The sequence below is a fragment of the Myxine glutinosa genome, chromosome 6, assembly GCF_964187855.1.
Source record: "Myxine glutinosa chromosome 6, kmMyxGlut1.1, whole genome shotgun sequence".
Lineage (NCBI taxonomy): Eukaryota > Metazoa > Chordata > Myxini > Myxiniformes > Myxinidae > Myxine > Myxine glutinosa.
In genome coordinates, this window is record NC_136266.1 from 126,061,157 (window position 1) to 126,075,325 (window position 14,169).

At 45.4% G+C, this 14,169-nt stretch overlaps 1 protein-coding gene across 12 annotated transcripts in view; it reads right to left on the bottom strand.

The window, feature by feature from the left end:
- Nucleotides 1–1,183, bottom strand: part of LOC137415338 (V-type proton ATPase 116 kDa subunit a 1) — a 221,662-nt gene extending 220,479 nt beyond the window's left edge. For 4 of the 12 annotated variants that reach the window (XR_013623861.1, XM_068100930.2, XM_068100928.2 and 1 more), the window contains exon 1: nt 1,101–1,154. The gene's annotated coding sequence lies outside the window, so the exon portion shown is untranslated. Of the gene's footprint in view, nt 1–1,054; nt 1,075–1,100 lie in introns of those variants that run through there. The other 8 variants (XM_078780485.1, XM_078780483.1, XM_068100929.2 and 5 more) reach the window with 6 other exon arrangements.
- Between the last annotated feature and the right edge of the window lie 12,986 nt (nt 1,184–14,169).

Below are 14,169 nucleotides of genomic sequence, written 5' to 3' on the forward strand. Positions count from 1 at the left end.
CAACTCTCACTCCAACTCGCACTCCAACTCGCACTCCAGCTCTCACTCCAACTCGCACTGCAGCTGTCATGCCAGCTCGCACTCCAACTCTCACTCCAGCTCTCACGTCAGCTCGCACGCCAGCTCGCACTCCAGCTCTCACTCCAGCTCTCACTCCAGCTCTCACTACAGCTCTCACTACAGCTCTCACTACAGCTCTCACTCCAACTCTCACTCCAACTCTCACTCCAACTCTCACTCCAACTCCGCACCCGTGGCCAAAGAACAAACAACAACCTAAGCTTGCTTGTTGGTTTCACAAAAGTGAGAATTACTAATCCCGACTATGACAATCCAGGGAACTCCTGACAATGTCACATGATGTGCCAAACGGGAAACTTGAACACACAACCCACTGTCGTCCTGTGCAAATACTCGTCTCGCGCGACTGTCCGCTCTGCAGAATCCGGACAGGAGAAACGATTTCACACTGGGGGGAACAAGCTCGCCATGGTATCAGGAGGTAAAGACAATCCATGTGAATGACCAGGATTATAAACGATATGTAAAGGTCAGGCAGTACATACCGTTTAAAAAAAATTTTTTTTTTTAATATATATATATATATATATATATATATATATATATATATATATATATATATATATATATATATATATATAAAAATAAATAAATCACGGTGTAAAATCTTGGTCACGTGTCCTACTCGTCAATACATCCCAAGTATTTTACTGCATACCCATATCGATACGAGAGGTCGTGGTGTATTCGGATTGGGAGACTGGGTTCATTGGACCCCCTGCCCCCTTAACCCCACCTTCTCCACACCCATTCCCCCATCTCCACAGAAAGCCCCACCAGGACGCCACTGACAGTGACACCTCAGACATCCATGTCTGGCTCTTTAATGCCGGATAAACCACCTTCACATTCACAATTAAATAAATAAGCACTGAAGAATCTCAGAAATAAAACAAACGAAACAAAACAAAACACAGCAGTTGCATTAAAAGCCGAAAACAATCTCTGCATTGACAAACGTACATCGTTAAACCTCAATACGCAACGTGTCAAGCATCAGGACAAGCACATCACAGTACCTGGAAGGCCGAAGGGTGCCGCGTCACGTGCGTCTGACGTCACTTGCGTATGACATCATGTGCGTATGACATCACATGCCTCTGCCGTCATTCTCCCGTTTCAACGCCCACCAAATGCAGATTTTAACATTTATGGCCGTTTTATAACCTACGACGATTAATGTCGAACGAAATCGATGTATCTCTGTTTTTTATGAGATTTTTGTCCAATTTATTTGTAAACGCGCCGCCCGATATGCCGTCCGTTCGCCTTGACTTCGTTGGATCACGTGACGTTTGTATTGCATACGTGATGGGTTTAAATTATGACGAGCTAAGGGAATGTCCTTCATTATAGTTATAAACAATGTTTGTAAACAAACAATACTATCAATGGGAAACTGGAACTGCCATCTTCACGTTCCCTGAAGGAAACCGTGCTCCGCAATGCAGCACGCCGACTGACACCTCTCTGCCGTACTGTGGCCTTCCATTGAATCACACATCGAGCCAGCCTTTGGAGTCCAGAGCGAGCCACTGCATATCCCTGAGTTGGAATGTGATGCCACGAAGACCTATTCAACCTTGAGCTTTCAAAGTTGATCGCAAGGAACCCATTGGAATCTGGTGGTGTCGAGGTCCAGCATGGAGAACTACCTGGATCTTGTCTGAAAATCTACCATCAGGCTATACTATACTATTAAGGAGTAGGTAATTCTTGATTAGTGATTTCATTCAATGCACAAGTCAAGACTTTACTGTGACGTGTGACACTGATTTTATTTTTATTTTTTTGTATCCAGAATCGAGGCTCGTGTAAGAGCTAACACCTTGAACATGAAAACATGCACAGACACATAAAACATGCAATGAAGGGAGCGGGAGACAAGAGAGGGAGGGAGAGGGAAGCACACAAGCACAACAACAGTGGAGAAAAGGACGTCGGTAGATCTGTGGAAGGGGGAGGGCTGGGGAGCAGGGAGGGGTACACGGTATAAAGCAAAATGAACACTACTAGGAATTTCACTACGAGGAATTTCAGGAAAGAAGTTGAGGATTGAAAGAGGTGGATTTGGGGTGTTTTAATGGGGGTAGAAAAGATCAAGGTTTTGGATGGGGGAAGATAAGAGATGGTGGTGAGCTGCTGTTTTAAACACCTCGAGGGAGGAGAGGGATTTAAGAGAATGAGGGAGTTTGTTCCAGAGGTGGGAGAAAAGAGGAATGAAAGAGTGAAGGTGAGCAGAGAGTCTTGATTTTGGCAGTTTCACCAGAAGAGGGTTGCTGGCAGATCTTGTGTGTCCTGCAGGGATATTTGGGGGACAGAGCACAGACAGAGCAGGGACAGCAAGGCTGGAGAGGAGTCGGTAGAAAACAGAAAGACCACCTACCTGCCTGCGGTGAGAGAGCTAAATGCAAGATAAATGCCAAGCACCAAGCTTGAAATTGATGACAGCCAAGGACATTGCCATCACCATAGATAGTGTGGACAAAAACGTTGCTCACATCGGTATCACTCGCTCTTCATCCGGTCAGGCTCAGACCAGCACCACTGTCAACCGTGTTGATCACCCTTCACCACAGCGACAAAAAAAGGAAACTCAAGACGTCCACCATCAAGGAGTCATGGTGGCAGCACATGTTATCGCTGAGATGGTAGACATTCGCCAGATGAATGGCACTATAGAGATGCCACATGCCATTTCTGTCACAAGAGTGGTCATATCGCTTCAGCCTGTCTCTCCCGCAAACACAAGTCGAAAGCAGGTGGTATAAAGACGCACTTCATCGGTTCGGAGTCGCATGCCAACAAGGCAAGCTCTGCTTCTGGTGACACCTCTGAGATGCACGACATATTTCATGTCTTCTCTAAAAGCAGAGCGGAACTTCTGCTGGCTCTCGTTGGTATCAATGATCGACGTTTGGAAATGGAGGTTGCCACATGTGCCGCTGTTTCACTCGTCAGTCAAGCTGCTTTCAACAATCTGTGGCGTGAACCTCACTGACCCAAATTGCACCAGACGTCCCATCTGCTCTCTACCTACACCGGTGAAACCAGTGGAGTGTGTGATGTCACCGTGTCTTATGGCAATCGTAAGTTCAACCTACCCCTAATCGTCACCTAGGCGATGGACCATCATTACTCAGTAGGAACTGGTTGGAGGTAATCAAACTTAACTGGAAGCAGATTTATCAACTTCGTGCAACCAATGCATCAAAATCACTTGAAGAAATCCTGGCGAGATATCCAGATATCTTCAATGATGAGCTCGTTACTTTGTGGGATTTTTTTTTTTTTTTTTTTTTTTGTATACAAGATCGAGGCTCGTGAAAGAGCGAACATTAATCACACAGAAAGACAAACAGACACACAAAACAAATAACATCGGGAGCGGTAGACAAGATGGGGAGAGAGGGGGAAGGACACAAACACAACATTTGAGAGCAGGGACCGAGAGACATGGAGACATCGAGAGAACTGTGGGAGGGAGAGGGCTTTGGGGGGAAGGCATGGGAAGGGGGGGGGGGGTGGGAGAGGTATAAAACGTATGGACACTGCCAAGACTTCCAGGAAAGAAGTTGGAATTTCAAACAAGGTGGATCTTTGGTGAATTAGTGGGGGTAGAAAAGATCAAGGTTTTGGATGGGGGAAGATAAGAGATGGTGGTGAACAGCTGTTTTGAAGACCTGGAGGGAGGAGTGTGATTTAAGTGAGTATGGGAGTTTGTTCCAGAGGCGGGAGAAAAGAGGAATGAAAGAGTGAAGGTGAGCAGAGAGCCGAGATTTCGGCAGTTTAACCATCAGAGGGTGGCTGGCAGATCTTGTGCGACCTGTAGGAATATTTGGAGGACAGAGCACAGAGAGAGCTGGGGGAGCAAGGCCGGAGAGGAGTCGGTAGAAGACAGAAAGACCACCTACCTGCCTGCGGTGAGTGAGTGAAAGGCCCTCAGAGATAGCTTCATCGCGGGAGATTCCAATAATTCTGAAAGCTTTGGATTCAACAGCGTGAAGCCGAGCCAGGTGTGAGGCAGGAGCACCAGCCCATAGGGGAGAACAGTATTCCATTGAGCTGCGGATGAAAGCCTTGTATGTGGTGAGGAGCTCAGGTGTGCCTAGGAAGGACTTCGCACGACGGAGGATGCCCAGTCGGCGACTGGCTTTGGAGGCCAGCTTGGAAATGTGGTTTTCCCAAGAAAGATCATGGCAGATGGTGAGACCCAAAAGCTTGAGCGACAGAACTTCTTGGAGAGGATTGTTGAGAAAGTAGATGGGAGGGTTGTCCAGTCGATCTTTTCCGAGAGACATAGTAAGAGTGTGAGATTTGTCAGGATTGAAAGACATGTTCCACATGTTTGACCAGTCTGTGATTTTGTCCAGGTCTTCAGAGAGTGAGGAGGCTGCAGACTGCCGATCTGAGGGAAGAGGAATGGAGCGGCAGAGAGTGGAGTCATCAGCAAAGAGATACAGAGGATTTTCCAGAGAGTCGGAGAGATCATTGATAAAGACCAGAAAAAGCACAGGGCCCAGCACACTGCCTTGGGGAACTCCAGCCTGAACGGGAAGGGGAGATGAGAGAAATCCATTCAGGGCCACACGTTGACTACGACCAGAGAGGAAGTCCGCAAGCCATGCATGGAGATTTCCATGGATACCATAGGAGGAGAGTTTGGTGAGCAGAGCTGGGTGCCAGACCGTATCGAAGGCACGTGATATGTCAAGGGAGACAGCTCTGATTTCCTGTTTGGCATTGAGGACCTCCATCCATTGTTGAGACAGCAGAAGCAGCATGTCCAGAGTAGAGTGACCTGGTCTGAAACCAAATTGATGATCAGAGATCAAGCCATTGGAGAAGAGGAAAGATTTCATATCCGAAGCAATGATGGATTCCATGACTTTGCTGATAATTGGGAGCAGGCTGATTGGTCTGTAGTTGCAAGGATCTGTTTTTGCACCTTTTTTGTGTAAAGCGGTAATGTTTGCTGATTTCCAGGATGCTGGCAGATGACCTTGAGCAAAAGATAGGGTGAAAAGAACAGAGAGAGGGTGAGATAGAGCGGCAGAGCAGGATTTTAGGACCCGTGGGCTGATGCCATCTGGTCCAGTTGCAGAATCAGAGTCGAGGTTTGACAAAAACTCCTCCACCTTGTCAGGAGAGAAGGTCACAGAGTCCAGGAGCAGTTTGGTTCGACTGGGAAAGGTGGGAACAGAGAGAGATGGGTTTGGGACTAAGGATTTTGAGGCAAACACAGAGTTGAGGCATTCGGCTTTGTCACGTGCGATGTCAACTGTGTGGCCATTTGAGGTAAGGGAGGGGATGGAGGGGGAACAAACACCAGAAACGGATTTGACCAGACGCCACCAGGATTTGGAGGAAGGAGACAGGTTTGAGAGTTCATTCTTGAGTGAGGAGAGATAGTGCTTCCTGGCACTCCTGAGGGTAGACACACACTTGTTCCGAGCTTGGTGGAAGGAACTGAGATTTCCTTCAGTTGGATTAGCCTTCCAAGAGGCAAAGGCAAGTTGTTTCAGGGCAACTGCCTCACCACAAGATTCAGTGTACCATGGACGGGAGGAAGGGTAAGACAACTGAAGGCGAGATGGGATAAATCTGTGCATGAGAGAGATCAGTTTGCTTTGGAAGAATTCCCAGGAAGAATTGATGTCAGAGGCAGTGGAGATGGGAGACCAATCCAGACGATTGATGGCTGCTTGAAGACCGTCCCAGTCGGCCTGAGTGAAATGCCAGACTCGTCGACGCTGAGGAGGCTCTCTGAGAATGGCCAGAGAGATGTCCACTTTGACAAGCACATGATCAGAAGAACCGATTGGAGCAGAAGAAGAGCAGCAGACATTAGCAGGGAAGTTAGTCATAAACAAGTCTAGAAGAGAAGATACTCCATTGGCTGAGATCCGGGTCGGGAAATTGACAGATTGTGTCAATCCCAGTGAGTCACAGAAGTCCTTTGCTGAGGTGCCATGACTGGTGAGAGAGGAACCCACACCCAACCAGGTGGCATGATGACAATTGAAGTCACCACATATGAGGAAGAGAGAGTTGGGATGAGTGGATAGAAGTTGGTCCATGTTGTCAGACAGTGAAATGTAGATGGAGTCATCACTGTTTGGGGGACGGTACAGAACACATATGAACAAAAGGTGGGAGCGGAGAGGAAGCCGTAGCCAGAGGTACTCCTGGGGGTGAGGAGGAGAGAGGGCAGAGCAAGGAGAGTGAGGAAGAGAGTTTTTGATAAAGATAGCCACCCCACCACCAGGCCGAGGCTCAGGTCTATCATACCGGAGGAGGGAGTAACCAGGAAGAGATATTAAGGAATCAGAGACATCTTGAAGGAGGAAAGTCTCTGTTAAGCAGATCAAGTCTGGATTGTCAGAAGCAACCTGTATGGAGAGATCAGTCAGGTTTGAGCGAAGGCCCCGGATGTTTGAGGTCCATACCGTTAATGAAGAGAGAGGGGGAGCATCGGGTACAGGACAGGGGAGGGGAGGAGTAGGGTAAGATGAAGGATGAGAGGGGGAGGTAGGGAGAGCAGTTGTTAGTGTGTCAGCGATTGCAGAAGAGTTCCAAGAAAGGGAAGGATGAGGAGGATGAAAGGTTTGACCAGGATATCACCAGGATATCATTACTCCGCTAAACTCAACATGGACAAAGATGCTAAACCAATTTTCTGCAAGGCTAGACCAGTCCCTTTTGCTCTGCCTGACAAGGTTGAAAAACAGCTCGATCGACTCCAGGAACTTGGGATCGTTGAGCCAGTTCAATACTCAATTGGGCTGCACCTGTTGTCCCCGTTGTCAAAGCTGATCAGTCTATTCGTCTTTGCGGCGAATACAATATGACAGTCAACAAAAGCTCAGCGCTAGGCAACTATCCAATCCACGGATCGACGACTTGTACGCTAAGTTGAGCACAAGCCAAAGTTAAAGCAAACTCGACCTCAAGTCAGCATATCTTCAAGTTCTTGAGGAAAAATCGAATAGGTACCTGACAATTAACAAGCACAATGGTCTGTACAAATACCACCGACTGAGGTTTGGGGTGAAGTCTGCCCCAGGGATATATTAGCGTTGTATGGACAGTTTGTTTGCCACAGAATGGCATGTCTCAGTTTATCAGAATGATATCCTGGTCACAGGTTCTACGCAGAGGCCATAAGCTGTCTACCATTGCCCGATTCGGTCGCCAACCCACCACCGTTTGGCAGTGTGATCGCCCTGATGGATCCTCTGGAGGACTGTCCTGTCCATGCCAACCAGATCTGCACCTACACGACGTGATCCAGTCCTTTCCAGAGTTATCCAAGTTATACAGCTCGGATGGGAGTCGCTACCCGATGGCCGATGGGGACTCTGCCTTCGTCCCTTGCATGGCATGTAGAAATGAATTTCGTGTGGACAGTGGATGAATATTGTGGGATTGCCGTGGAGTGATTCCGCAACATCTTCATCACAGGGTAATGGAGGAACTCCATGAGTCTCACCCTGCAATAGTCTAGATAAAGTCACTGGCTAGGAATTATATATGGTGGCCAAATCTAGACACTGATATTGAAGGGTGCGTTCGACATTGCTATCCCTGCCAGAGCACAAGTAATGCACCAGCGAAGGCAGCGCTGCATCTCTGGAAATGGCCCCTATGAACTCTGACATCAAGTTCAGCCAGACTGTGCTGGACCATTGAATGGTCATATGCTACTAATCATCATTGATGCCCACTTAAAGTGGATTGACGCTACGTAGGAATGGTATCAGACACAAAATTGTCAGCCCACAGCACCAAGCTTCAAATGGCCTGTATCAACGTTCAGTTGGAGTCATCATGTCTGGACTACGCAAACTGCAGGATGGAAACCTTGAAACCAAGCTCTGCTCTCGTGCCTGCGCTTCAAGTATCGTGCTATGCTTCATGGTATGTCAGAGGTAACCCCATCAGATGAAACGACACCTAAGGACCAACCTGGACTGTGTGAAACTAGATGTGTCTTCTAACGTGTAACAGAGTCAACTTAAACCAGCAATTGCATCACGACAAGTCAGCAATGAGCCCCTCACTTCACACTGGGGACCCAATGTTCTCCCTTTGGCGCAGGTGCTGTTTGGTTGCTCGGTTACGTCATTGACAAACCAGGGCCACGGTCGTATACAATAAGCTTGCATGATGGCCAGGTTGTTCATCGTCACCAGGACTACGTTGTCTACCATCTCTGCAGCCCTATCGACCCTCTGATACTGCCTGTTATGTCAGAGACTGAACAGCAACAATCCATTGTTTTGCCTGCATCTGGGAATGTTATGCCTCTAACAGGCATCTCTGATGCACTCATGCCTGGTATTGATGCTGCCGTTCCACCTGCAAACAGTGACACTGACCTTCCTGCATACCTGCCACATCGATCATCCAAAATCAGGAAACGCCCTGATTGTATGGACCAATAGATATGGCAGTCATTCATCTTGTTACATAAGGATAGTTCACCCCTGACTGATCAAGTTGTGTAATTCTAGTTTTCCTAAATTTAGCACAGTTTCTTGTTGATTCACGTGTTTGCCAAAATATTATCCATGGTTATCACTTTTGATATTTTTCACATTTGTTTTCACATTTTCACACTTGACACAATGCTGTATGTGGACTATTGTTAATCACCCAGCTAAAAGGGGAGATGTGATGTCGGCAACATCTATACCTCACTGTCCGGAATTTACAACAACCGGATATACTCCAGGTACACGTCACTTCCGGGTCAACGGCAACCAGTTTGAATCTAGTAAAGGAGTCATTCTGCTGTTTTGTGTCACTCTGCGTACCGCAATGAGCATGGAGAAAAGAAAGAAAACCAGAGAATTGTCTGAGGAGGTCAGACACAAGATTGTAGACAGGCATGGACAATCTCAAGGCTACAAGTCCATCACCAGAGACCTTTATGTTCCTGTGTCCACCGTACGCAATGTTATCAGGAAGTTTAAGGCCCATGGCACTGTAGCCAACCTCCCTGGACGTGGCCACAACAGAAAACTTGATCGAAGATTGCAGCGAAGGATTGTTCGAATGGTGGAGAAAACACCTCGACCAACTGCCAAACAGATTCAAGCTGACCTTCAGACACAAGGTACGACAGTTTCAACTCGCACCATCCGTCGCCAACTCAATGAAAGGGGGTTCTATAGTAGGAGACCCAGGAGGTCCCCACTCCTGAGAAAGCCTGACTGGAGCTTTCCAAAACACACCTGAACAAGCCAAAATCCTTCTGGGAGAATGTCCTGTGGACAGATGAGATCAATTTAGAGCTTTTTGGTGAAGCACATCATCTCTATGTTTACAGAAAACAAAATAAAGCCTTCAAAGAAAAGAACACCTTCCCTACATTCAAACATGGAGGAGGTTGAGTGATGTTTTTGGGTTGCTGTGCTGCCTCTGGCACTGGGTGCCTTGAATGTGTGCATGGCATCATGAAATCAGGAGATTACCAAGGAATTTTGGGGCGCAATGTTCAACCCAGTCTCAGAAAGCTGGGTCTCTGTCGAAGGTCATGGATCTTGCAGCAGGAGAATAACCCCAAACACACTTCAAAAAGCACCCAGGAATGGTTCAAGACAAAACGCTGGACTGCTCTGAAGTGGCTAGCAATGAGACCAGATCTAAATCCCATTGAACACCTGTGGGGAGATCTGAAAACAGCAGTTGGGAGAAGGCACCCTTCAAATCTGGGAGAACTGGAGCTGTTTGCACAATAAGAGTGGGCCAATCTGCCAGTAGAGAGGTGTAGGAAGCTCATTCATGGCTATAGGAAGTGCTTGACTGCAGTTAATTTGTCCAAAGGGTGTGCTACCAAATATTAAGTCGAAGGAGTCAATAATTTTGTCAATGCCATTTCTTTTTATTTTCTGATTTAAAAGGATATATTAAGTTATGAATGAAAAGCAAATGTTCTGTAATATTAACAGTGAAATAAAGAATTGTGGAGACCAAATACTTTTGTCAATTTCAACTTATTTTTAGAGAAAATTGTGAGTTATTTGAAAAAAGTGCAAGGGTGCCAATATTTTTGGCCACGACTGTTTATGTATCTACGTCCACTCTATACTCATTGGCTGGATAGCTGGCTGAACACAGCTTTAAATTGAAAACATCATATATCTGCCATTTTGGTAAGTCTAAGACCCCTTTGGAAGTGTGATATTCACCATCACCATGCGAATGATCTAATGTGTGTGAAGATATCATGAAAAGGTATCCTATATCTGTTTTGTTGGTGTATGTTCATTTTTCACCCAACAAACCCTTTAACCCAAATATATATAAAATCCCTGGTGATGTCCTTGTGCCTCCCGCACTGTTCTCCTTACTCCTTCCCCTCCCCTTCTCTTCCCTGCCTTCTCCCCTCTGCTCCTGTTATCTCCACCCTCTTCCCCCATATCCCCGTGATATCCAGACAATTTCATAGATAAAGTGATAGATTTAATTAAAGGGGCATGGATGAAGCATGGACATGATTGGCGAAATGACCTTCTGTTTCCACGTTCCTGGTATATCCTTGTAACAAAGGACACAGAGGTGAAAAATATTGTCTTTTTGTTGAATTCTGCCAGATGAATTGTGCGTCACTAATCCGACAGTAAAAGCTGTTTGCATAACAAGCTTTATATAATATTGATGTGATGTTATATGTCATGACAAATATCAGAGATTCGAACTGCCCATGAAATGTCATCATGTCAAATCAGGAGGGAAGCTTGTAATTCTTAAAAAGCCTGTATCTCGATGGGATACTCAGATAAGATTGGAAAGTAAAGCAGTCAAATTATATTTAACCCAAGATAAGAAACAATAACAGTTATTTTAAAGTTAAGGTCAAAGTTGGCTTAGCCTGGTAGTTGTCCCAGCTTATGGTTCAGGAGTAAACCAGGTTCAAATCTCTAATGTTCATGCAATTAATGTAAAAGTACATTGATTGTATCATGGAGTACAATAGTACTGAACTCTAGATGCGGGGATGGTATGGGAAAAAATGGCCACCCCATCAAATGTGTACAATCAAAATATAACGTAATACTGCAACCGCCACTCATCTTCTTCTTCAATACCGTATCCTTCCTTGTTCGGTGCTGCACTCTCCCGTTCAGTACTACATCCACACACCCCCTCTACGTCCGTTACTGCATGCCCCTTTCCTGGTTCTCAATGTTATGGAATACGGTAGTAATCCATATGTCGGGATGGCATGGGAAACAAAATGGCCACCCCCTCAAATGTGTACAAAATTATATGCTGAAAAGCTACGATAGAGTGAAGTCATAAGCTTTTAAATGCCACACCTTTTATTATCCTGCGATCCGAAGCATGGGTAATGAACGTAGAGCAGCAACGAAGGCTGGAAAGGGTGGAAATGCGAATGGTTCGGTGGATGTGTGGAGTATCGTTGAGAGAGAGGAAGACAAATGATGAATTGCGAAAGATGATGGGAATAGAGCCTGTGATTGATGCTGTGGAGAGGAACAGGTTGGGGTGGTTTGGTCATGTGTTGAGGAGGGATGGGGGTGACTAGTTGGGAAGAGTGGTGGAGGTGGGTGTAGAGGGAGGTGAAGGACGGGGGGGGGGGGACCGGGAGGGACTTGGCTGGAGATGGTGGAGGAGGGAATGTGGGCAGGGGGGTTGGCAAGGGGAGATGCGGAGAATAGGGCAAAATGGAGAGGATTGTCATGGGGACCGCAAGGCTAACCCCCGCTCTAGCGGGGAAAATGGCCTTAAAATGCATGTTGTTGTTTGTTGTTGATCCGAAGCGAAAAACAAGGTTAAGCATTCGGTCGCGTACGTGCGTACGTGTGGCGTACGTGTCTGCATTTTAAAAATTCATTTTCTCGTCAACCGTTGGTCCGATTGGCACGAAATTTTACCAACGGAGTGCCCCGACTGTATAATTTTTCTTCATAATTATGACATCATAGGTCACGTGGTATGGACGCCATCTTGGAAAAACATTGCACCTCTATATCTCCCAAACTGCTCAATGGAAAAAAAAAGAAACATGGCTCATTGTCAAGTACTCCCCATGGGGAATAAGATATGTTGGTGATGATGTCATCGGCGCCTTCATTATGACGTCATAATTCGACAAGTACAACGCTTGATCTAATCATTATTATAAAAAAAATTCCTCTGCAACTGTTCGTCCGATGGACAGGAAATTTTCAGAATATGTTCGGCTCCTGTATAATTTTTTTAATGATAATTATGACATCATAGGTCACGTGGTACATGCGCCATCTTGGAAAAATCGAAAAAAGTTGCACATCTTTATCTCCGAAACCGTTCCATGAAAAAATTTAAATAAGGCTCATTGTCAAGTACTCCCCTTGGTGAATAACATATGTTAATGATGATGTTATCGGTACCTTAATTATGACGTCATAATTCGACACGTACAACGCTTAAATCGATCAGTATGAATTTTTTTCTCTGCAATTCTTGGTCCGATTGACACTAAATTTTCACCATAGGAGTGGTGAAAGTTTCACCCCTCCTGTATAATTTTCTTCATAATTATGACGTCATAGGTCACGTGGTATGGACGCCATCTTGGAAAAACGTTACACCTCTATATCTCCCAAATCGCTCAATGGAAAAAAATGAAGCATGGCCATTGTCACGTACTTCCCATGAGGGAATAAGATATGTTGATGATGATGTCATCGGTGTCTTCATTATGACGTCATAATTCGACAAGTACAACGCTTAATCTGATCAGTATGAGAAAAAAAAAATCCTCTGCAACTGTTAGTATAAAAAAACCCAAAAAAAAACCACCTTTAGAGGCCATTTTTCCCCGCAAAGCAGGGGTTGGCCTTTTTCGGGAGCCATGGTTGTTGTTGTTTTTCGTCCCCTTTTTGAAGCAATGTTTTACAGCCGGATGCCCTTCCTGACGCCAACCCTTTTTGTCGCCTTTAACGACAAACAGGGAATTACCAGTGAGCTGGTACTCAATTAGCCGACCTTGGAAGGATGACAGGCTGAGTCAACCCCCCTGGCGTTAATTCAGCGATCGACTGGGATTACGAACCCAGGATCCTAGGATCCTAAGCCGGCACCCTAGCCGCTAGCCCAACAGGCGCCATCTTGGAAAAACTTCACACATCTATATCTCTGAAACCACTCCATGGAAAAAATTTGAGACCTGGCTCATTGTCAACTACTCCCCATGGGGAATAAGAAGAATAAGGTTGAAAGTTAATGATGATGTCATCGGTGCCTTAGTTATAACATCATAATTTGACAAATACAACACTTATCTGATCATTATGAATTTTTTTTTCTCAGGAACTCTTGGACTGATGGACACGAAATTTTCACCATAGGAGCGCCTCCTCCTTTATAATATTTTAATGATAATCATGACGTAATAGGTCATGTGGTCTTCTTGGAAAACCCGAAAAGCATTGCACCTCTATATCTGAAAAAAACGCTCTATGGAATCAATTGAAACGTGGCTCAGTGTAAAGAACTCCATATGGGGAATAGGTGTTGTTAATGATGACGTCATTGGTGCCATAATTGTGCCGTCATAATTCGACAGGGACAATGCTTAGTCTGATCAGTTTGAAATTTATTGAGCGTGATCTATGCAGCAATTATATTAGAGAATATACATTTGTGATGTCATCGCTCACGTGGTCTGGCAGCCATATTGTATCAAAGAAAAAAACGTTCAAAAATAGAAGAGTTGGCTCGCACCAGGTTGACTGCGCAGGGTAAGTATTCTATGAATACCATCTAGTTCTCGAGTGTTTTCATAAGGAATAATGAAAAAGATGCCAGAATACGTAGCTAAAGTGCCAAATCGGGAGATCGCAAAATCGTCGAATTGTACTTTATCTTTTTCTCATCATCAATATCATAAACGCCATCTATCATTGCACAATAATGGCTGAAGCGATTAGAATGATTCTAACGGGAGGAAGCGACATTGTCTCTTGGGCATTTGACCCGTACCATCAAAAAAACAAAAAATGAAATAAAAACAATATAACCACAATACACCACAAGCTGTTGAACACCATTTACACATGCACACTGAGAAAC